The following is a 25,000-nucleotide window of genomic DNA, read 5'->3' as shown; positions in this document are numbered from 1 at the left end:
GTGCAGAGTTTACAGTTTTGTCAAAAATCCTGTTTTATTTGTCATGACAAGAATATAACTGCTATTGCCACCTATATCCACAAATAATTTCAAAGCTTCACCAGCATGTGCCTAAACTTTGTGGGAGGTTGGCATAATGGTTAAGGTGTTTACCTTATAGACACAAGGTGCAGGGTTTGATTCTCAAATGGGGTACCTGGCTGGGCTTAAAATGGTTTGCAAAGACAGCCTATGAACCTTTATGATATTTTGTACTCGGACCGTATTTTAGTCCAATCAGCAGTACATATAATGTAGTCAAGCCTCTTTCCCCAGTGCAGACCAGTTCCCACTATGTGTTCACTCAGTTCTGACTCAACTTCCCTCTGAAGTCCCAGTTAAAGGACAGGACACAAATGTTAACAGTTCCTTCTTCCATAACCAGTCCCAAACTCAGTGGAAAAATGAAGGCAACATTATCTTCTGTTTCAGCTACAACCCTGTCTTTCTAACTGTTAGCTAGTCCTGCGCTGTATAATTTATTTGCAGAAACTGTATGTGCAGACAAGTAATCCACGAGCATTACCATTGTACAATTCATTTTTAATACTGCCAAATTAGTACAAGAGAATTACTCTGTAAATGTCTAGATCTGTACTCCTTTAGATTGGTAAATGATGTGATCCAGCTGTCAAACCACTTTTTTCATTAGTATAAATATGGCCGTCCCAAAACGTTTATGAACTTTTCTAGCCACTGACCAGCTCCTATGACATTCATAGGCCACCTGCACCATCTATACACCAGATAGACTTGTAGCTGGTCCCTTTGCTGTCTAAGCCTCCCACGTTATGAATGCCATATAGCCTGAATGCAGATATTGTTTATATAGCTCCATCACTGAGAAACCCTTATATTTTAGCACAAGGAGAGGCTTGCACTGGTTTACACATTCTAGAAACACTTATATTAGTAGATCACAGTCTTCTATTTTGCCACTTCTGTAAAGCACATGGCTTTCTTCTCTTCTGTGATGTTTGTGGTATCATTCTTATTGTTCATTCTGTCACATAAGGAAACCGTTCCTTCATATCCTAATAAATGCACATAAAAGTGATGAACATGCTACAACGCAGTAACATTCTAACGTAACTGAACAACTGTAACTGACAACTTTTTTTGAATACTGTAGTTGCCATGTTTAGCAACTTCAGTCAGCAACCTGTTAATTGATCTGAAGTTGTTTTCATTTGATCTTCAACCTGGGGGGGCTTGGATCCGGCATAGATCCAACTCAGCTGTATACTCCAGCATCGGCTTCAAAGTCCAATCTCCTCCCCATAATGCCCCTTTCTCCCTCCTCCCCTCAGATCTTGTTTGCTGCTCAATTTGAACAGCATGGATTTTCACTGCTCCAAGCTCCTTAGTGCATAAGTGTCTTTTTTGGGGGATTTTCCTCTTTTTCTTCTGGTTTTCTGCCCTTCTACCCCTACCTTTCTATCTGTGTTTCGGTGGCTGTCTCTGTTAAAAAAAAAAAAAAAAAAAAACTTTTTCCTTTCTATCCTAGAGTGTGTATGCATGTTTGGGCCTTCCTTACCATGGCTGACACACCTAAGCCAGGGTTTAGGAAGTGTGCTGAGTGTGAACATAAGCTACCACCCACCAATATCCACACTGTGTTGTATATTTGGGATTTCTCCTTTTGGATTCCTCCGGTTTGATCTGCATGGGCTTTAACCCCCACATGTTGATAGGAGGAACAAGCTTATTCTAAAGGGCCTTCTCCCACCTCCTGCAGAGGTCTCTTCTTCCTACACTCCGGCTTCTGGGACTCACCCTTCCACTAACAAGTCCAGGGATGCTGAGAAGGCCTGTACTAAACAGTGGAATCGGCCTAGGAAGAGGTCTCGAGAGTGCTGTTCCTCGGCCGAGCCTCCTGCTAAGTCACACCTGGATCTGAGCCAGAGTTCTCCTCGGCTCTGGTTTCTGGTTCTCTCTGGAGCTGGAGACCTCTTGACCTCAGTCCCTAGCCCCTACCTCTCCTAGGCACCATTCTAGGCCAGGGTCTGTGGCCTCTTCAGTCCAGTCGACTCTGAGGCTGTCCAAAGCTGAGGTGGACAGGATGATATTGAAATTCCTTTGAGCCCAGATTCAGCTGGGAGTCTTGCCTGCTCCATCCCCCACCAGGGCCAGGTGCAAGCACCTTCCTCCCTAGCTCTCCTTCTCTGATCCGACCTTCGGTTTTGGAGTCCTTGGGTCTGAGGGTCCCGGGTGTTGAGAGATTGGTGCTGATGGTCCCTGGTACCTTGAACCCTGACCATTGCCTTGAGTGGTTTGGCTGTAACGTTTTCAGAGTGGCCTGACTGAGTTGACAGCAATTTCCATGTGGGCAAAAATTCGGCCTCCTTAGCTTTGTCTAAACTCTGTAAGGTTTTTCTGAAACGCATCTTTTTTCTTGCGTCTCCAGTTCAGGACTCCATGCCCCCTTGGGACCTTACCTTCATTCTTAGGCTTTGGTTTCTCCCCCATTCGAACCAGCTGCTTCGGTTGATTTGCAGTTTTTTCCATGGAAGACCGCCTTTTTGGTGGCAATTACCTCTACCGAGTAGGTTTCTGAGCTTCAAGGTTTATCTACTAAGCCTCCTTATCTAGTCTTTCATAAAGACAGGGTGTCCCTGCAAACCAATCGATTTTTTTTTTTTACCAAAGGTGGCTTCAGAATCCATTATTAACCTATTTATTTATTTGCCAGTCTTCTTTCCAAATTTCCAAAATAGAGTACAAATTGCACTTACTAGACATGCACAGGCAGCAGTGTTTCTATCTGTGTAGAACCAAAATCTTGCGCAAGTTGGATCAGCTTTTTGTCTCCTTTTCTAAACCTTACTTGGGTAAGCCTGTCTCTAAGATTGCCATTGCTCGCTGGATTTGAGTGTATTTCTTTGGCCTGTTGAGCCAAAGGTTTGTCTCCATCTGGACATGTCCAGGCACATTCCACCAGATCAGTCTCTACTTCAATGGCTTATTGGTCTAGGTGTTCTCTTGATTATATCTGTTCTGCTGCGACCTGGGCCTCGTTGCATACTTTTATTTCTCATTATAAACTGAACCTTCTTCCCAGTAGTATGACATCTTTTGGCTAAGCAGTGCTCCAGAATATCTTTCCATGAGGACCTCCCAGGTTTTTGTTGGTAGCAAAGGGACTCTGTTCCTCGGGTTGAAGATCAAATGAAAACAACAATTTGAGATAAATAAGTTATAAATAAGTTGTGTACTTACCATAACATTCCATCTGAGTTGTTTTCATTTGTCTTCAACCGTCCATCCCTCTGTCCCCCTGCCTTGTTTGGCATGTATAGTGGATTGGATTGAAGGGACATAGCCCCTTTTTTCTTGGCTAGCTCTCAGTATGTGCGGCTTTAGATGGTTGTGCCAGGTTTTATAGGCATATTGACTATATAAGCTTGGTGCTGTTCTGCAACAAACTCAATCTGAGGGGAGGAGGGAGAGCAAGGCATTATGGGCAGGGGAGGAGCTTGGACTTTAGATCCGATGCTGGAGTATACAGTGGGATGGATCTGTGCTGGATTTGAGTCCACCTACGTTGAAGACAAATGAAAAGCGACAAGTCAGAGGGAACATTATGGTAAGTACATTTATTTTTTTCACTCTTTTTGGACTTCATTTATATACTTGCTTTTTATTGCTGAAGCTTCTGCCCTTTCCTTGTATTACTGTAATGGATTTATGAAAGGTAGAAAATTAAAAAATAATACAAATGTAACTGTACTGGGTAATTCAATGCACTTAGGAAATGTGCTAAATTTACCAAGTTTATTATGTTAATATTTGCATTAACTTGCTTTTTTTACATTTATTTTTATTTATTTATTTTTTGTTAATTGGGATAGATTGACTCCGCCAATTTTAGGCCCCTTTGCAGAGGTGGCTTAGGGAGAAAAGCTCCAAGAGAGAATACAGTCAAAACGTGATAAACATGCATCAAAGAAAGACTTATTAATGCAAGCAAATCAGTTATAATACACAATTATGAAACATTTCTGCTAATGCATCATAACAAGTTTAATATTAAATATTTTACATACATTTATATTTAAATGAACTTACATTTGCATTAATTTGTTTTAGCACATGATACAGAAATCTTATCTAGTCTGCCCTTTATGCGCATTTAGCATTGTTCTTTCTCCACTTGTACCATTCCCTTGTGCTTCCCTCCATTAATTCCATCTCCATCACCCATTTCATGGCCCCTAAACACTTTCTGTGAAAAAGTGCTTTTGGACATCCAGGGAGTGGTTAATACCTACAATCTGCTGCCTTTGTCCCCCTCTTTCCCAATGTCCATCTTTCCTGTTCAAGATATGACCCCTTCACATTTATCTGGGATAGTTTTGTGCACTCTGTCATGCTCCATGTCTTTCTTGGACTCTAGTAAGAATATATTTAACTCCTGTAGTCTCTGGTCATAGCCTCTCCCCTTCCACCCCTATAGCTTTCTGTTAGTATTTTTAGCCTTCCATTACCCTATGCACCTTTCTGTTCCTTTTCCTAGTCTCCAGTCTCAGCCACTCTTGCCACCTCATTTTACTGGTTTTCCTGTGGATTCCTTACAGTAAACTAATGTCCCTTTACTTGTATGGGCTTCAGAACTGCACTCAGTGTCAACAGATTGTGGTCTGGTAGAGTTGGAAGGATTACCTCCTTTACTACTACATTTCATCATCCTAAGGATATACTCCACATTCTGTTTGAAGCTGTCACTATCCTCTCACTCTGTTTCCTTTGGTGTAGAACAGGTGTGATCAACACCTCCACATCCTTTTCCTGCTTGGTATCCATTTGTTGTACTACTTAATTTATGCTGTACACTAAGGTTGATGGGGCTGAAGTGCAGTTCACTTAATTTGGATTTGTGCTCAGTGAAATCTCATTTGTTATCCTTCCGTCCAATTAATAAGCCTTTCCAAAACTTTTCTTTATTGGTCTTTCTCCCATCCTGTAGTGCACTTCGTATCAGCAGCAAAGAGGCAGAAGTGTTCAGTGTTTCCTCAGGCATGTTTAAACTGGATCATGTTTATTTGCTTGTTTATTAACTGTGTAGACAGACAAAACCCAGAGGACTTCTTTAGAAATAACCCAAGCTCCACTGGTGCAGAAATGTGTAACAAGAATTAATGAGAAGTATTAAAAAGCTCATGAACAGAAAACTATATAAGAAGTCTAGTATACAGACTATACAGCATAACAGTGTACCATTTACTATAAAATACAATTATTCCATTGAGATTAAGGTTTGGAACAACTGCAATAAGTTTGCGCATCACCAAAAATTTTACACTACATTAAAATGCAAAACCATCATATAATTATGCTCAGTCGTAGGTTAATAGCCTACTATGATAGCCTAGTCATAAAACCTAAATATATCTGATAAGTTGTGGTACCCTAAGGGTATTTTAAGGGGTATAAGTAGGCTATGGCTTGGGTGGTCAGGCATTTACAGGTTGTCTCTGTCCATTAAAGACATAAGTGCTAGACCAGGGTCAGATTTCCAATTTCCCATGCACTGGTCCAGGTTACATTTGAATTGGTTTAATGAAAGACTCTGCTTAGCATGGATGGGAAGCCTTTTCCAGAGAAGGGGTAGTTCCAGAGATACATACTTAAACCTCCAACATGTCCTATTTATATCGCAGTCAAGGATTAGGTTCCTAACTTGGGTAATTCTGATGCTATATTTGTTTTGGATATGCCAATGGTCCATCAGAGTTGGGTCCAAGCTTGCTTTGTAGGCCTAGTATAGATTGCTTCTCAACAGTCTGTAGGAGTTACAGTATAGGGACAAGACTTTGAGGTGATACATGTAGGACCTTTTATTTATGCTCTGTATTATTTTTGTGAGGAACCTCCATAGATGTTACATTTGTTGCATATGCCTGATCAGCTATGTACCTAAAGGGGGCATTGTACTCAATGATTGGTCTGATGAGGGCCAAGTACAATGAAGTGATGATTTCCTTGGACCTGGATGCAATAGACTTGCTTATAAGTTGCTCAACACAGAATGATTTCCTAATGTGGGTGCATGATAGTCGAAGGGTAGGTTACTGAATACATGCGTTCCCAAATCCTTGATTACTGGGTCTATTCTTAGTGGGTGTGTTTTCATTGTGGTAGTTTCCAGGGGTAGCCAGTTTCCCAAAGGATACTGTTATGCATTTCCTGGTGCTGAGTTTAAGACCATGGTTCTGGTATCAGTTATTTGCATCAGCCCTTCGTGAAGAATAAGTGTCTTGGAAAGACTCTTTGACTGCATCTAATATACACTCATCTGAAACCTGAAAACTTGATCAGTCATTGGCCGTTAATGTGGCTTTACTTCAGAGAAGTAGATGCACAGAGCCCTGAGGGCCTTCTTTAGTAATCATCCCCTTTGTGGAAGTGGACAACCCTATCCTTACTTTTTGAGTCTTACCTGTGACTCCACTGGCTATCCAGCAGGTGACAGAAAGGTTTATACCTCATATTGTGAGCTTGTCTATGGCACCCAAGTCAGTTATTGTGTCAGATGCCTTAGCCAGGTTGAAGTAGGTAGTATTCACCATTTTGCCATCGTCCATTGCTTTGGTGTCCTCGTCGAAGAAGTTCACCAGACAGAGTAGGCATGACCTATCATTAATGAAAACAAACTGGGTTGGATTCAGTGCCTGAAGGTTTCCTATATCATAGTTAATCCATTTCTATGATGATCCTTTCCATAGCTTTGCAAATGAGACCAGTTACAGGTGTTCACAGATGGCCCACCTTTGTGCAGAGTGATAACCTGCAGTTCTCTATTTTCATGGCACAAAGCCTGCCTGGAAGTTAAAAAGTAATTCTAGTTGTCCTGTTAGGTTGTATTTTACGCCATTTGGGAGGCATCCTAGAATATTATTGGAGCCCATCGATGCAGTGTTCCTGGCCTTGGAGAATGCATTGAGGACCTGTCCCCTAATGGTAGTTGAAGTTATGTTTGATGGTATTTATTTAGGAGTGTTAAGGGGTTGTTGTGGAGAGATTTGAGCTGAATTTGTCTGCCAGTAGTTTTGCTGCATCTTTCAATTGAGTGTAGATGTTTCCATATACAGTTAGGTCTGTAGTTTGTTGTTTGCTGTCCTTGAGACTGCAGATGTAGCTAAAGAAAGCCTTGTGATTGTGCTTGGCCTAAGAGGCTAGTTTTACCTGGAATTTGGCCTTTGTAGCCTTGAGGAGCCCAGTGAGTTTCTTGTTTAATGAGGGAGGTTTATCTTGCTGTGTATTGCACTTGCCAATTTTTGCCATGATTTTCTTCCTTTTGTTATACAACCTTTTGATGATGGAATTCCACCAGGGTGGATTGTTTGAGTTTGTTCTGTGCTTGCTCTTGGTGAGTACAGCTGTCTTTATACTATTAATATGATTGTACAGGCTTTCTTAGAACAATTTTGCATAGGCAGCAAAGTTTGTAGGTTTAGGGGAGGCCTTAAAATGTTGCCAGGTTATCGGTTAAAAGTGGAAGTTTGCTTTAGAATAGTTCTTAAGTTCCAGGGTTTGATGTAGTGTCCTGGGTTTTATTTTTTATTTCAAAGGAGACAGTTTATGGTTTAACATTACACTGGGGGTACAGTGGTATTATCCCATGTTAGAAAGGACCAGATCTAGTATGTTTTTGCCCTTGATGGGCATATGGAATCTGGTCCAAGGTGTTTGTGAATGCAAAGTTTCTACTCTGGGCCTCCAAGTTTGGGGTCATGTATGATACCCAGTTTATAAGTGAGGTAGTTAGTCACCCATTATTATGGTATTAGGTTAAATAGTGAGTGTCTCTCTTGGTTTAATTTCTCCAAGTCTCTTTGGTTTCTAATGCCATGATGGGAATGGACCCCATTTCTAATTCAGGCTATGATTTTAAAGTTCATAAAATTAGTATTTGGGAAGCGTAGTGGTTAGTGTTGTTGCCTCACAGCAAGAGGGTCTCTGGTTCAATTCTCAGCATGGGTGGCTTCTGTGTGGAGTCTGCATGTCCTTGCTCAGTTTGAGGGTGTTTCCTCTGGGTGCTCTGATTTCCTCTCACATTCCAAAGACATGCATTCGGAGCATTTCTCTCTAGGCCTCCGCTGAAAATGGGCTGTGTCCCAGTCCGACTTTCCCAGTAAACAAATGTTAAATAAATATTGTTTCAGACTTTGATGTTGGCATGAAGTGCTCTTCTCAGCAGCAGCATTGTGCTCAGAACAGACTCATCCTGTAATTTATGTGGAATTGCATGTATTGGTAACATATCTAAGTGGAACTGTAAATCTTTTTTCTATTAGGCCTATTGCTGCTGCTACTATTGGAACAGACTTGGTATCTTTCCTCTAAAATGCTCTCACATCTGCCTGCAAATCCAGATATTTTATGACTTTACAGTGTCTTAACATGCAGAGGCACACAAACATTGGGTGTAGCCATTTCAGTAATCAATGCTACTTTAGTTTTTTTTTCATGGACTACTATATCTGGTTTACTCACATCTATTTTTTGAACTGTTAATAATGGGTGATCCCATGTGATATAAACTTCATCTTTCTCTGGAATGCTTTGTGGTTCATATTAGCAATGATTCTCAGCTACTACTTTATTAGTGTTTACACACACTCAAATGCAACAGTCTTGTAACATTATTGTGCCTTTCAATATACATGCCCTCTGCCATGAGTGTATTACACCCAGCAACAAGTTGTGCAACTGTTTCCAGTTCTTTTTTTACAGAGTCTGCATTTTTGTTTTCCTCACATGTTCAGTGGACTAGGTAAACCAAATTCCACTACTCTGGGCCACCATTATCAGCCTTATTTGGGTCTTCACCAAATGCCTGGCTCCAGTAGTAGCTTACTGCAGACTCAAGGGAATTCAAATTTACCCTTATCTGGACAATTGCCTAATTCAGGCAGACAGCAAGTATGTCTTACTCCAGCATCTGGAATTTGTACAGAACCTCCTCTAGTTCCTGGGATTCTCTGTAAACATAAAAAAGTCAAATTTGACACCCTCACAACAAATAACTTTTCTGGGTGCTCTTCTAAACACCACAACCCAGATGGCATTTCTGACATCTGAAAAACAATTACAGCTGGCTTCAACTTTCAAAACCTTGGCAACTTTAACTCAGCTATCTGCAAGGAGATTCCTGCAGGCTTTGGGTTACATGGCCTCCTGCATCCTTCTCGTACCATATGCAAGACTACACATGAGGAAAATACAGTGGTACCTAAAAAGTGTATGGTCTCAGCATTGCCACAGTTTAGACATACTGATCTCCGTCCTGCCTTGTCGTAAAAAGGAATTCCTTTGGTGGTCCAGGGCATCTACTCTAAACAAAGGGAAACCCTTCTGTCTGCCTCCTGTCACTCAGATTCTAACCACGGACGCCTTGGATTATGCTTGGGGAGCCCATTTTCAGGGCAACTGTCTGCAGGGCCTTTGGACAAAGGATCAGAAGCACCTGCATATCAATTTAAAGGAAATGTTAGCCGTTCAGAAAGCTCTAATGGCCTTCAGGAATCTTCTACAACCAGGACAACTACTAATACAGACGGACAACACCACAGTTATGTGGTACATAAACAAGCAAGGGGGATCTCATTCCTACCCCCTTTGCAGACTAGCGTCCGTGGTTAGAATCTGAGTGACAGGAGGCAGACAGAAGGGTTTCCCTTTGTTTAGAGTACATGCCCTGGACCACCAAAGGAATTCCTTAACTGCAATCTGGACCTTCAAGCTCAGTTTCTACCAGGGAAGCAAAACTTCCTGGCAGACAGTCTGAGCAGAAACCTTTCAGATCCACACGAGTGGATGCTGGACACCGAAATATTCAGGATGATATCAGCAGTCTGGGGATGTCCTCACATAGACCTCTTTGCATCCCATCTCAATCATCAACTACAGACTTTTTGCACCAGGACTTTCCACAAAGAAGCTTGGAAAGTGGATGCCCTATCATTCAGTTGGAGGAACCTCTCGGGATATGCCTTTCCGCCTCTTCCTCCTCTTCCACGGGCATTATTAAAGATAAAACAAGACAAGCCCAAGATGATAATCTTGCTGGCCCCAAATTGGCCTTGACAGTTTTGGTACCCAACTCTAAAAAACCTATGTCTGGAGCCCCCTTGGGTTTTACCTCAGTCTCCGAACCTTCTGTCCCAATATCAGGGTCAGGTTCTACACTCTCATGTCAGAACTCTCAGCCTGGCGGCCTGGTTAATCCAGGGCCTTTGATTTCTTCTTTCCTACCCAAGCAGGTTATGGATGTCATTTTAGAAGCCAGATATCCTAGCACTAGAAAATCTTATGCAGGAAAATGGAAAAGATTTTGTTCCTGGATGCAAGCTCAGGATTCTGATCCTCTTCTTCCGAACATTCCTTTAATTTTACTTTACTTGACAGATCTCTTACATAAGGGTCTCTCTTTCTCTTCCATTAAGATACATGCCTCTGCTATTTCTGCTTATTATAATACAGACCCTCCAATCTTTTCCCACCAGCTCATGAGACAGTTTCTCAGAGGAGCTAAGAACTTAAGACCTCCTAGATCTCCTCCCATTCCTGCTTGGGATCTCAACTATGTTTTGGAAAACTAACCTTACCTCCTTTTGAGCCTGCTGCCTCTTCTGACATCAAGTTTTTATCTTGGAAGACAGCCATCCTGTTAGCCCTAACCTCTGCCAGGAGAGTTTCAGAGTTACAAGCTCTTATGGCTGTGGAACCTTATATTATTTTTCATCAAGACAGGGTGTCTTTGAGGACTAATCCTACCTTCATGCCTAAGGTGGTTTCCAAAGTGGCTTTAAATCAAACTATCCACTTGCCAACTTTTTTCCCCACTCCTCAAAATAAAGGGGAAAGGATCTTACATTCCTTGGATGTACACAGACAACTACGTTTTTACCTGGACAGAACCAAGGACATCAGAAAATCAGAACAATTTTGTTTCTTATGCTTCAAGTTCCCAAGGTAAAGCCATTTCAAAACAGACCATTTCTAAATGGATTGCTCATGGAATCAGATTTTGTTATTCACACCATGGAAAGCAAATCCCAGGGAGTATACGGACTCATTCCACCAGAGCTGCTGCCACTTCTGCGGCCTTCCTCAGGAGAGTTCCTACCAAAGACATTTTGGAAGCTGCAACTTGGAGTTTAGTGCATACTTTTTCTAAGCACTACTCTAAGTCTAGGGCAGGCTTTGCCTCTGCAGTCTTGCAGGGCCTTTTAGCCGCCCCTTCTTCTTTATGACCACCTCCCTTTCTTTCAGCTTTGGGATTCTACCCTACAGTCATGACTGCAACAGTGAAACATGATGAACATAGTACAGTTGTGTACACCTACCATAAATGTAGATGTTCGAGTGTCTTCACTGTTGCAGTCTGGGTTTCCCTCCCTCCTGTCCCCTCTTATTTTTACTTTTGTGTATTTCCTTTTTTCACCATTCTTCTGAGGTGTATTTGCAAAGGATATGGGACCTTTCTCATTTTGGGACTCCTGACATCTGGGGCAAGAAAAACTGGAGAAGATGGCGTCGGCTGTCAGCTTTGTACTCCTGGTGCTCTGACGTCAGGGAGCATGGTTGAACAGCCGACGCTGACCCAGACTTTGGGATTTTGGCTAACCGAGGACTGCCTGCCGGCAAGGGAGAACCCTACAGTAATGACTGCAACAGTGAAGACACTCGAACATCTACATTTATGGTAGGTGTACACAACTGTACTTTCTCTGTACTTGCCACTATATTTATGGATTTTCCACATTTTTTTTCTTCTCATCTAATCATCCTCCTTTTAGAGTTAATTTTGCAGTTCCAGATGCTCTCTGATTTTTGTGTGCTTCTAGTTTAACTTCCATTCTTTCTTGACACTGAAATGCTTCTGTTAAACTAAGCAATGATGTCATTTTAGACTTCTTATGTTTGCAAACTTTCACCATGTTTACATCTGGTGAGGTCATCAGATATGTATGCAGTCCCATGATTACAGATCTATACTCAGAGCGAGGAATTACGCGGTGGTGGTGCTGCGGTAGCATTGTCGCCTCATAGCAAGACGTTGTCCCGTTCGATTCTCAGCTAGAGCATCTTCTGTGTGGAGGCATACGTGAATGGGGCATGCCCTCGTTGAAGGTTGTGCGTCAGGGCTGGTAATACGGTAAGTAAAAATCCACTACCAATCATTAGCGGACCGGAGTTCCGCTGTGGTGACCCCTAACCGTGATAAGCCGAAAGACACAAAGAAACTCAGAGCAAGGAATACATAATCTTGGTTTACATTGATTTTTATACATCATTTAATAAGAGTGACACAAGTTTCTTGTTTTCATGTCCAGTTAATCCAGTACTGTGTGGGACCACTCAATCACCTCAAAACTTTAAGAACAGAAAGAGTAAAGTGGTGTTTATAGCTTGTACTTTATTCAAATATGTTAAGGCTGTTTTCAATATCAGTTTAGCCTTCTATTTGCATTTGTTCATGTTTTATTGTTGCTCCATCTATTCCTAAATATTTATACACTCCCTCCTCCTTAAGTTCATTTATATCCCTTTCCTGTCACAGGTTGATATTTTCATGGTGGTGTAGCTTTTCTGTTTTAAACATTGCTTTTGCACATTCATAAGAACAAGTATCATTCTTACATCATCTGAGAAAGTTTTAATCATTTGTAGTTGTGCTTTCAACTCTTCAACTGATGAGCTATACAATTTGAAGTCGTCTACAAAAAGTAGATAAGAAATCTTTAAACAAGGTTATCTTCTGGGAGCTAAATTGTAATTATAGCCTGATCTGTTAAGTAAAGAGTAAGGGCAAGACAAAAACAGCAGAATCTCCTGGAATATCCCCCTTAAAATTTTATCCCTGGGATAAAAAAATTGCCCTTTGGTATGGCTGAAGTGCAGAGTGGTTTTCCTCTTATTTCATGGTCACTGTAATGTAATTGATGTAGGGTGTATAATGTGTTTTTGTAATGTATCCATGCCATGCTTAAATTCTTCCCCTTTTTACAATTCTGTTATGGCTTTATTTAGCAACAAACTATCCTTTGTTCCATATAACTTTTTTTAACCCTTTTGTTCTGTTACCATAATTGATTTTTTTCTAAGTGACTATAAACTCTGCATCAATTTGCAGTATATAGTTTGTATATTGTCGAATGGAAAGTTATTGGTCAATAGTTCTTAGGATGGCTTGCAGGTTCACTCGTAGAGTAACATTTTTCCTGTTGTTAACCAGGTTGGTGTTTAAGGATGCACGTATAAGTAACTCTTACTCGTGGCTAAATCTTTGCATAAAGATGTTAATGCTTTTAGCCAGAAGTTGGTTACTGCATCTAGGCCTGTAGTTTTCCACTTCAGAGCTTTTCTTAATTTTGTCTTAATTTTTCTGTTTGGTACTTTATCCCATTTCACATCTTCTACATTAGAAATCGCTGTTTCTTTCAGTTCTTCTGTCCATTCAGTATCAATGTTATTTTCAACAAGATCTTCATAAATACTTCTCCAAAATTTGCCTATTTCTTTTTTTCTGATGGTGGTTCTATTCATTTTACTTTGTTTCCCAATTCTCTATATCATCGTTTGGGGTAAAAAAAATGTAAAACCATGAGCACCAAGCGACCGATGGTTAGAACGATTTTAATATTCAAAATTGCCCAAAATAAAAGGATAAGCTCTTTTGTCTCTGTATCAGTTAGAATTCATCAGATAGTGAGCTAAAAAACATGTGAACACTTTATACTCTCTGCATAACCCATGACATACTTAAAATCAAAGCTTCTTAAAGAGACGTAACAGTGTCATATTAAAAGCAAGCATGGTACTGTGAACACTAAAACATAGCAGCAAACTATTAAATTAATGACTTGAAATCAAAGTAATATTTATGAATTTTTTGATAAAATAGAAAATAATTATTTTTCATAAGATTTCATTTTTAGTAAGTTGGTAATAGATATAATGTCATTAAGACCTGGTGGAACAGTGGAATTAACATAGATGTGTTATCAAAGTTCTGTTTCTTTCCAAAATAATGGTCCAAGAACCACCTATTGGATTCTATCCACTTTCTCAAAAACAGTAGAAGAGAAATTGTGGTCATTATGCTTAGACAATTCTTAGAGCGTTGGTATTTTTTGTCATTTGACGTCATATGTATGCTCGTATATTCAATGTTTAAGCTTATGTTCAGTTTTTGTGGAGTAAAATGTGGAGCATTGATTACATAAGATGATATATGACACCCTAGGTGTAACAATTATATTGGCCCTTGACCTTTAATGTCTTGTTGCCTACCTGGATAAAATCTCCTGTTTTTATATATTGACACTGGCCACATGTGCCACACTTGGACATCTTACCAGATCCAATTGTATTGCAGTGTGCAATGTTATCAAAGTAATTTTTAAAATTGTATCCTTGTTTGTACATTCTTAGGACGTACACCAAGTTTATCATAAATGTCTCTGTTAGATATAAGCTGCCAATTCTTAAGAATGTCAGCTATTGATGAGCTATCTGTGTTGAAGGTAGACACAACTAAATGGGCAAAGTTCATACCAGTTTGGTTTTGACTACTCGTGTTGTAATTTTACATAAAAGTCCTGGAACTATAAAGGTGAACATCATTGGTATTAAGATAACCACTGGGTTAGCAGAAATACTCCTACCAAGAAGTGTTGTGTATACGGCTGCTAGTGTTTTCTGGATGACCTCAGCCTTGATTGGTTGTATCAAAGTTGCAGGATTACCTCTGTTTTTAAACATATCACTCAAATATTACACTCCTCAATAAAATCCTCAAAGATTGGTACCATTTTAGCAGCCTTCCCCATCTCTCCTTTAATAACAGCTTGTTTCTGATGGAGGATGGTTGCTGCTATATAATGTAGGAGAATGTTAGAATATGTAGGCTTTCTATACATTATCAATGTGACTGTATGATTTATAAGATCTTTAGGTAATGTTACGTCGAGATATACAATAGAATCCTGACCAGTAAGTGTGGGTAAATTTTAAAAAGGAGGTGGTACCATTGATATACTGCGTAAATGCATGTATCTTATCAGTGGAACTTGACCATAAAACAAATATCATCCAAAAAGCATGTATACTACTTGATTCTGTCAGTAAACTCAGTGGACAAGATATTTGCTTTACTGTACTTCCATAACAATATTGGCAAAGAGTGGTCAGCAAACTAATCCCATCACAATACCGGACTTTTGTTTAAAAAAATGTCCTTCAAAAATTATGAAATTATCAAGAACAAGCTCAATCAGTTTATTCAAGGTATTGATTTTATATTCCAGCTCCATGTTATAAGAAATGTATTCAGAAAACCAGTCCATCCCTATGTCATGAGGAATACAACTAAAAAGAGCTTTAACATCAATAGTTAAAAATACTGTATTGGTAAGAGCATTTAATACTTAACACTTGGAAAGTTCCACAAATCTTTACAGAGATGTGGAATATCCATAACATTGGGCCTTAAGTTGATGATCAGTGAAACTAGCTATGCAGCTAGTCTTAGACTGGCCAGATTCCACAATAGGTCTAAGTGATGGATATCTAGCTCACACAATTGTTCAAAAAGGTGAAGAGTAAGGTGTAAATCAGGGCTGTATACACAAAGTACCCTTATCACAGTAGTTGCAGTCATTGTTATTATTGAAGGCCAAGCTCGGGTTTAACTTCCTGGTGTACAATTTAAGTTCGCTAACAACTTTGGTAATATTGGCATGCTTAGCTGGAGTAAATTTGTAGCCTTTGCTGAAAGGTTAAGCATGTTCTTGAGTAATATTAAAGTTACTAATGTTGTAAATTTTAAAATCATTAGTATTTGAAATAATGTTGTATGTACCTGTGTCATCTATGTCTGTCTGTTCTTCTGGCTATTCACTTTCGCACTATAAAATCTCCTTCTCTGGTATGGTCTGGGTGTCTGTGCCAGTAAGGGATAGAGACTGTAGTTGTTGACCGTCTTGTTTTTCAGTCATTATGAGTTCCGGGATATTTCAAAGGGTGCTACTCTTCTGGTTGTATTTGATCATCATAGGTTCATAGGTGTATACTAGGCTAATGGCACTGGAGCCTTTACAAGCCTAACCCCAAAAAACTGCCCAGGCACCATGTCACCCAATGTTAGTACACAGTGCCCATATCCAGTAGGGCAACTGGAACGATCCTGGAGTGAACTTTCTCTTACCCATCCACTCGTCAAGATTTCTGTTGAAGAGGGCCAGCGAGGTGCTCTGCTTGACATGAATGGGAAGCTTATTTCAGAGTATGGGCATTTGGGAGCTGAACCTGTCCCTCCAGCATGTTCTGTTAATTGTGGTAATGAGGTTGTGATCTCTGGAGCGTGTGGCACGGGGGGATTGGGATTTCTTTAGATGCAGCATTTCAAGTAGGGCTGGGTCAGACATGGCTTTGTAAGTCCAGCAGAGATCACCTCTAAGTAGTTAAGAGACTGAGAACAGCTTAAGTTTCTTGAGTCTGTCTATGTAGGACGTGTTTAAGCCCTAGGATCCTTTTTTGAGGTACTTTTGCGACCTAGGAAAAAACAATAACACTGGTTGTAACTAGTCTGAAGAAGCGGTGCATTCGTGAAAGCGCTTACTCCATTAAACGCTTTTGTTTTAAGCCTTGTTACAACCAGTGTTGTTTTTTTCTTAGTACATTTTGTTTTTCACTGGTTGTTTTATCAGTTTGGGAGTTTTATTTAATATACTTTTGCGGCCTCTCCAGCTGTTGAAGGTGTCTGGTCAGGTACATACCAAACGGGGTGTTATATTCGATGACTGGTCTAATGCGGGATGAGTAGAGGGGGTGATGACCTCTTTCTTCCTGGATGCGAAACCTTTGGTTATAAGATGTGCCACGTAGAAGAACTTTCTGACCACAGTGGCAGTGTGGTGGTCGAAGGTGAGGCGGCTGTCAACCTGGGTGTCCAGATCTCTTATGGGACCTTCAGTGTTCAGTGGGCTCCCATCAACTTGGTAATTCTTGGGAACAGAGTTTTTTCAAAGGGGATGATAATGCATTTTTTAGCATTAAGCTTCAGTCCATGGTTCCGACACCAGTTACTGGTCTCAGAGAAGCCCTTTTGTAGGATGTCTGCATCACTTGAGTTGATAATGACTCCTAGCTTGCAGTCATCAGCGAACTTGGTCAGCCAGAGTCCTGTGTTGGTCTGAACTTTCGAGAAGTAGATGCTAAGGAGAGGGCCCTGGACCGAGCTCTGTGGGACTCCACTCATGACTGATTGACAGTCTGACTTGGAATCCGCAACTTTCACTCTGTGGGTCCTGTCTGTGAGCCGATTTGCAACCCACCTAGTGATGTAAGGATTAATGCCTAGTTTGGTGAATTTATCAATGATACCTAAGTGGGGAATGGTACCAAAGGCCTTGGCCAGGTCGAGGTAGGATGTATGCACTGCCTTACCCTTATCCACAGCCTTGGTGACTACCTCAAAGAAGTCGACCAGGTTCAGCAGGCAGGATTTCCCCTTGATAAAGCCAAACTGTGTGGGGTCAAGTGTTTGGAGATTGCCTATATCTTTGTTAATCAGGTCCATGATGATGTGCTCCATAGCTTTGCAAACCAGACTCATCAGGCTAATAGGGCGATAGTTCCCAGGGTCTGTAGTCACTCCCCCTTTATGGAGCAGGATGACTGTAGCAATGTGCCATTCGTTAGGGACATAGTCTGAGGTAAAGCTGTGATTGAACAGAGCGCACAGATAGTGGTGCCAGTTCATTTTGTAGCTCATGTAGTATGCAGCCAGGGATATTATTAGGTCCTATGTACCCTGTATTCATGGCTTTGGACAATGCAGCTTTTACCTGTGATGCAGAAATGGTGGATACCAGGCTTTCTTCTGGTATTGTGATTGGGCCCTGGGGGCACTGAATCTGTCGGCCAGTATGTTGGCTATATCTGTTAGCTCCATATAAGAGGTACCATTGTGCAATAACTCAGAGCAAATCTGGGTATTGCCTTTGAGGTTTTTGATATAGCTATAGAAGGCTTTGTGGTTGTTTTTGGTGTCAGCCGCAATACTACCTTCATAGCTGGCTTTGAGGGATTTGATAAGGGATCTCCGCTTTTTGTTGAGACTGATAAAGGAGGTTTTCCAGTCTTATGACTATATTATTTTCTGCAACAGTTTATTCCTTTTGTTGTAGAGTTTATTGATGGCTGGGGACCATCAGATTGTTTTCCTTTTTTTGGAGGAGAGTGTCTTAGTTCTATTTGGTATGGCAAGGTCCATGCATTTGTGTACATGCTCGTACAGTGCATTGGTGTATGATTTGGCAGTCATGCAGCTATTTTCCATTGGCATGGGTGCTGAGAAGTTACCCACCTCTGTTTTTAGGAGCCCAAAGTCTGCTTTAGAGAAGTTTTCCAGGGTGGTCACCTCTTGGCCCATTTTTTTGAAACAAAGAAAACTCTGGTGGTAAATCTGTGTTAATGGCACTGTCCCAACAGGTCTTTATGACATCATATCTATTACCAGCTAACTAAAAATGAAAGCTTATGAAAAATAATTGTTTTCTATTTTATCAAACAATTCGTAAACATTCTTTATTTTGGTTTAGCGTCATTAGTCTAACAGTATGCTGTTACGTTTTGTTTGTTGTTCACAATACCATTCTTCTTTTGTTAAATCTGGCGTAATGTTACAATGTCTCTTTAAGAAGCTTTCATTTTAAATGTGTCATGTGATATGCAGAGACCATAAAGTGTTTGCATGTGTTTTAGCTGGTTATGTGATTAAGTCTGACTGTTACAGAGACAAAAGCAATTATCCTTTTATTTTGGACTATTTTGAATATTAAAATCGTTTTAAACACTGATCACTTGGTGTTCATGGTTTTACATTTTTGGTTGAATCTTTTAGGGTCATCAATGAATTGCTTATTTTGTACTTTTCCTTTATATTTATCTGTATGCGTTCTAATTTTTTCTGCCTTTGCTGATGTTTTAGTATATTGACAGCAGTATATGGTAAATCTTGGTACTGTTTTGATACTGTGTGTTACTTTTATCACATGTATGAGTATTTTTGATCAGTTCTGTTTTATCTGTTCTTCTGAAAGTGGTACTTCCCTTAATTGCTTTATATTTTCTCTATTCGGTACTTGCATGGTAGCATTTTACGTGTTTCCTTCCTTGCCTTTGTTACTGTGTTTTTGTGGTAACACTGCATCCATTATTAGTTTAACCGCCTACTTATATGATCTATTTATTCTGTTATGTCATGTGAATTTCTCATGCGACTGTCTCTCAACAGTCCTGATTGTGTTCATCTGTTTACAGATTTTCTTAGATTTTGGGTCTTATTTACTTTATCAATTTCTTTCATCTGTCTTAATACGTCTCAGTCTTTATTAAAGCATGCAGATTTTCCCTTAAAATATTGTGTTCAAGATTGAGAGCATCATCATCTTTGCTTTCTGTTTTCTGTGAGTAATCTACCAAAAATTCCAGAAAATCTTCCTGCTACATATCCTTGTCAGATACACCCTGCTTCATCCGCTGCTGTTTCATATGGGAACTGTTTTACCCATCATTCCACAATGTTACCTGTATCAGAGTTTGCACTGCTTCCTGCTGTGCTTCCCTTGCTTTGCAAATTAAACTGGACTTTGGTACCAGAAGGCTCCAGTGCATCATCATTTTGCATATTTTCTTTAGATGCCTCCTGCTCCACCTGTTGCTTCTTAATCAGGGGACCCATAATTTCATCATATTATAACATTGCCTGTTTTAGATTCTCCACACTAAATCCTTCACTTTGCAGGTGATCCATAGCAGTCTGCAGCTACCACCCCACCCATACAGTATAAGAAGGAATCAGTACTGCAAAACTAAACAAGGATATACATTTTGAGACTCAAGAGCAGGGTCACTCCACCCAGGCATTCTACTTGTTTGTTTTATGAGAGTGAAGCTATAAATTAGCAGTATTTCTTAGTAGTTCTCAGCATGCTAATAAAACTGACTGTTGTAGCCTTGTCACCCCCCCCCCCCCTCCAGCTAGTGCAGAGATCTCAGTGCTTTCTGCCTTAGTTTGTATTACTTGAGGCCCACCTGTTTATTTGCATCTCTATACATTCCCCTTCATTGGTAATGTATCTCACTACTATAATCTGTGCACAAACTGGCTACTAATAAGCTAGTCAGTGTGAAGACACACTCCCAATCTTAATAAACTTTGGTGTCTCTTCTCTCCCTCACTTTACAGGTAGAGTTTGAATTATTACTTACCCCCTCTGAGACCTTCATTGATAGATTTCCACTGATTGCCTCCCTGGTTTCGCTGGTTTCTTTGCATTCCGCCTGGTTTACACCCCTTGTGCTATCCTGCTGAGCATGGGGCCATCTTTAAATTACTAATCTCCCACCAGGACTCGAGTGCTCTTCAGCAATTGAATTCTGCTTGCTGGTAAGCCATTAGACCTCAGGAATTTGTTTAAAGTGTTTAGATTTGTAAAGTAACACTTACTTTTTGCTGCCCATTACTCTTGTCTTGGTGGGCTCTGTCCCACTCCTTTCGCCCTTGCGCTCTCCGCTCCCCTTCTCTGCCCCCAATTCCCTCCTGTTTACCTCTACATTTACAATCACAGCCACAACCACACCTCAAACTCACATCACCTCCACCAATCACAGCTCCTCAAGTCAGATCACATTACACCACACCAACTTGCTCTACCACAAAATACTCCTAACCACTTTCATTCCCACTAGGCATCATGTTTAGTATATGTCACCATATTTTAAAATTGTACTATGTTCTACAGCTGTTTTACATCTGTTTTCTTCTTGTCTTGCGTCCTTAACTGGACTAATGTCTATATTTAAATGCTATGTTTTTTTAACTGTATAATGCAAATAATACTTAATGTGGAGCTTTTCTCCCTGGGCCTCCGCTGAAAATGGACCTGTGTCCAGTCGGACTCTCCCGGTCAACAAATGTAAACAAATAAATAATTTACATCACCCCACACTACTTACCATCCACATATAGTGCAACCCTATAATTCCTGTCCAGACCTCCACCTAGAACCAACCTAAACTTTATAACCATGACTATCACACAACTAAATCTAGTCTGTCTTCTCATAATTTTTTAACTCCAGAACGCACTCTGGCTAGGCTTATAAATGCCCTCGGGCAGATAGCGTAGTACCTACCTATGAACCTATAACAGAAAATACACCCCTGGGATCAATTCATTGGCTCTGCTTGACAGAGGATCAGTTAATTAATCAATGGGGTGGTGAAGGCCGACACACTCTGGCTAGGCTTATAAATGCCCTCGGACAGATAGCTTAGTACCTACCTATGAACGTAAGTTATCACTCTAGCAATATCCCTAAACTTAGTAGCACATCACTATTTTATGCACTCCCATGTACAGACACAGCACATTATAATATCTGCCTACAATTGTTCAAGAACTACATAACAGACCAATTCAGAACTAAAGACATATACTCTCAATTCCTACTCCAAAAAAGCACAATACTGTCTCGCAATCATCACCAAACTCCAACATCTGTATTACCATTTTAACAACAGGCTCACCATAAGTGGGGATATCCACCCCTACCCAGGCCCAAATCCATCCTGTTCAACACAAACTGCTCCAACACAGATGCCAGAACATAACACCCTACTATCTTCATCCCTGGGCAAATTAACAACAGCAGCAAAACCAACCATATTTTAATGCTTAATATTAATATTAGAAGTATCAAAAATAAAATAGCTGAACTCCAGGCCACAATAGCACACTACTTCCCAGACATAGTTGCTTTAACAGAAACCTGGCTAAATAAAAACATAGCTAACTCAGAAGTTCTCAGAAGTTCTCCCTGCCGGCTACAATATTATTAGACAAGATAGACCACTTCTTAAAGGGGGTGGAACTGCCTTACTGTACAAGTCCAACTTAACTGTACGTCAATTACTAAACTCCTACTCCTCCCCCAATAATTGGAACATACTTCTCACAACTTCATCTTCACCTTAAAAAGGTCATCACCACAAGTGTGATCGATATTCCACCTGGTAATACACCTGCTAGCCTTGAATACTTATTATCCTGGTGTTCTTCCACATACTCACAAGCAACCCTTATTCTGGGGGATTTCAACCTAGATTGGTTCACCTGTATATCAGAACCACCAAGTAATCTAATAAATCTCCATGGCTACCTGCAGCAAGTCCAAATTCCAGCTAGATGTGCTAAAAAATCCAAAATCTAATCCATCCTTGACTGGGTCCTAAAAACCCCACACTGTACCCCCACACAGGCAGTCTCCCAGACACCTTAACTGACCACAACATAATATACAATATACGCAGCAGAACAAGCATATGCAAAGCCACCAACTATAAATCCACTAGAAATACACAAAAATTCTCTCCTGAAGGTCCTCAATACTTTACTCTGTAACTGTGATTGGACCCCCCCCCCTAAAAACCCTCCCACTTGACCAGGCTATAGCATATTTCAACAAAACATTTCTACAACACCTAGACACTGTCACTCCATTGCGCAAAATCAAGGTTAGAACCTCTATAAACCCCTGGTTCAGTAAAGAAACCAAAGAAATCCTCAAGTCCAGAGACGCTGCCTGGCTTTACTATCAAAAAAACAAAGAAACACAAAGCCTAACTAAGTACCAAGAACTGCGCAACCGTGCAAAAAAATTCATTAGGCTGGATACAAAATCCTACTGCATGACATTACAAACTAAATGCCAACACAACCCCCCAAAATTTTGGAAAAATGTAAATCAGCTACCCCCAAACCAACTACCCCTGTCACTAAAATTCCCATCGAAACACAATTCAACTCACACTTTGTGAACTCAGTTTTATCCTTAGTATCACAGGGCAGTTCCTACCTCACTATCCCCCCAACACAAATAACACTAATGCAAGCTTTACCCTCAAAACAGTTTCCACCACTTCAATCCAAAGCATGCTCTCCAAACTAAAAACCTCAGCAGCCGACCTACTCCCCAGCTATTTCTTGAAACTCAGAGCAGATGCTATTGCTATCCCAATCTCCACTCTCATAAACAGATCAGTTGTTGAAAACTATGTCCCCAAACTCTGGAAAATATCCTATGTTACACCCATACGTAAAGACGGGACCTCCACTGAACTTAACTACAGACCCATTGCTTTACCCCCCCCCCCCCCGTCCAAAATCCTGGAAAAATGCATCCATACCCAGATGCTAAAATATCTCCTTGTCACCTACTCAGCATGGTTTCAGACCTGTCCATAGTACCAATACAGCTCTCCTCTGCTTCACAGACACGGTAAACAGTCTCAAAAAACGAAGGCCTGCAGGTGTCTACTCTCTTTGGATATGTTCAAAGCATTTGACACAGTCTCGCACCAAATCCTGCTAAACAAACTAAACCAGTATCACCTATCAAATTCCACTCTTACCTGGTTCCAAAGCTACTTAACTGACAGGTACCAAGCTGTGAAATGGGAAAATTCTCTCTCCTCAGCTGCCCATAACTGAGTCCCACAGGGTTCTATCTTAGGACCACTACTATTCATAATCTTCACAAATTACCTCCATACCTCCACACAGCATGCATCTATCATTCAGTATGCAGATGATACTACCTTAATCTGTGCTGCGCAAAACATTCCCACCCTCCTGCAAACAACTCAACTAGCATTCTCCGATGGAGAAAACTACCTTACCAAAGCCCAACTTATCCTCAATCCAAAAAAACCTCAGTTTGATTATAACCAGTTCTAACAAACACTGATAAGTCAGCTGACTGTCTACTCCACAAATCCTACGCCAGTCGCTCCAGTGGCACAAGCTAAGCTATTGGGAATAACCATAGACTCCTACCTAAAATTTGATAGTCATCTCAACTTAACTATTAAAAAAGTACATGCCAAACTGGGATCACTCTACCTTATCAAACCATTTCTTACCAACAACACAAGATCAGCCATTGCTCGCTCCAGACTTCTATCCACCCTACTCTGTGCATCTCCCATTCTGACTAATCTCAACAAAACTGCGCTAAGCAAAATGGAAGCTTGCTATAACAGAATTGCCTGCTTTGCTGCAAATTGCTCATATAGAACTCATCACTGTACTGCTTTGAGACAGCTCCACTGGCTTGAACTGCCCAACCTCCTAACCTACAATCAGCTCTGCCTCTGTCATTCTATCTGTTACCTCCCCAATAAGTGTCCTGCCCTCAAAAACCTAGTAGAACATCACTCAGCCAAAAGGCCTCTTAGATCATCAACCAAACTACTACTAGAAGTCACCAACAGCTACAGTAGCTTTGGAGATGCATTATATAGTAGTTCACTGGCTAAAAAATGGAACTCTCTCCCCACTAGCATACAAAACACATCGTCCAAAGCCTCCTTTAAAAACCTCATTAGGCAACATCTCAAGCAAAGTTGGCAGTGCCGTGATTGCTCCCCAGGCTAGTGAAAAGCGGATAAGGTACACATACTAAACCTAGAGTACTTGATAATAGTTTTCACTTTTACTCACAAACACTGGCTAATGTACAATGCATGTACTGTACCTGTGTACTATGTATGTATTCTACCTATGTTCCAAATTTCAGCTATACACCACAAATCTATTAATTGCCTTTATTTTTAAATTAATATTTTCTTTGTTCTCTCCATTGAAACTGTTGATGTGCTGCATACCACTTTAAAAACATGTCTATTGTAATTTGTGTAAACTGATCATGTTTAAATATCTAAATGTATCTGTAATTTTTCTGTGGAGCTTTTCAACCTGAGCCTCTGCTGAAAAAGGGCCTCTTCGGCTCAGACACCCCTGGTTAACAAAGGTAGAATAAAATACATTTCTTTGTAACTTCTACCTTACTGATGCGTTTTTCTTTGTTTCCATATTTTTTTG

The 25,000-nt window shown here is 40.5% G+C and overlaps 1 protein-coding gene across 1 annotated transcript in view; it reads left to right on the top strand.

Annotated features, from left to right (window-relative positions):
- The window catches only part of LOC122811247 (cGMP-dependent protein kinase 1-like), a 4,027,247-nt gene that overhangs the window by 1,264,308 nt on the left and 2,737,939 nt on the right, over nt 1-25,000 (top strand). The window lies entirely within an intron of this gene.

Source organism: Protopterus annectens, chromosome 9.part0 (assembly GCF_019279795.1).
Source record: "Protopterus annectens isolate FY-2018-M chromosome 9.part0, PAN1.0, whole genome shotgun sequence".
In the NCBI taxonomy this organism is placed as follows: Eukaryota; Metazoa; Chordata; order Ceratodontiformes; family Protopteridae; genus Protopterus; species Protopterus annectens.
This window is presented reverse-complemented; position numbering and strand designations above follow the sequence as displayed.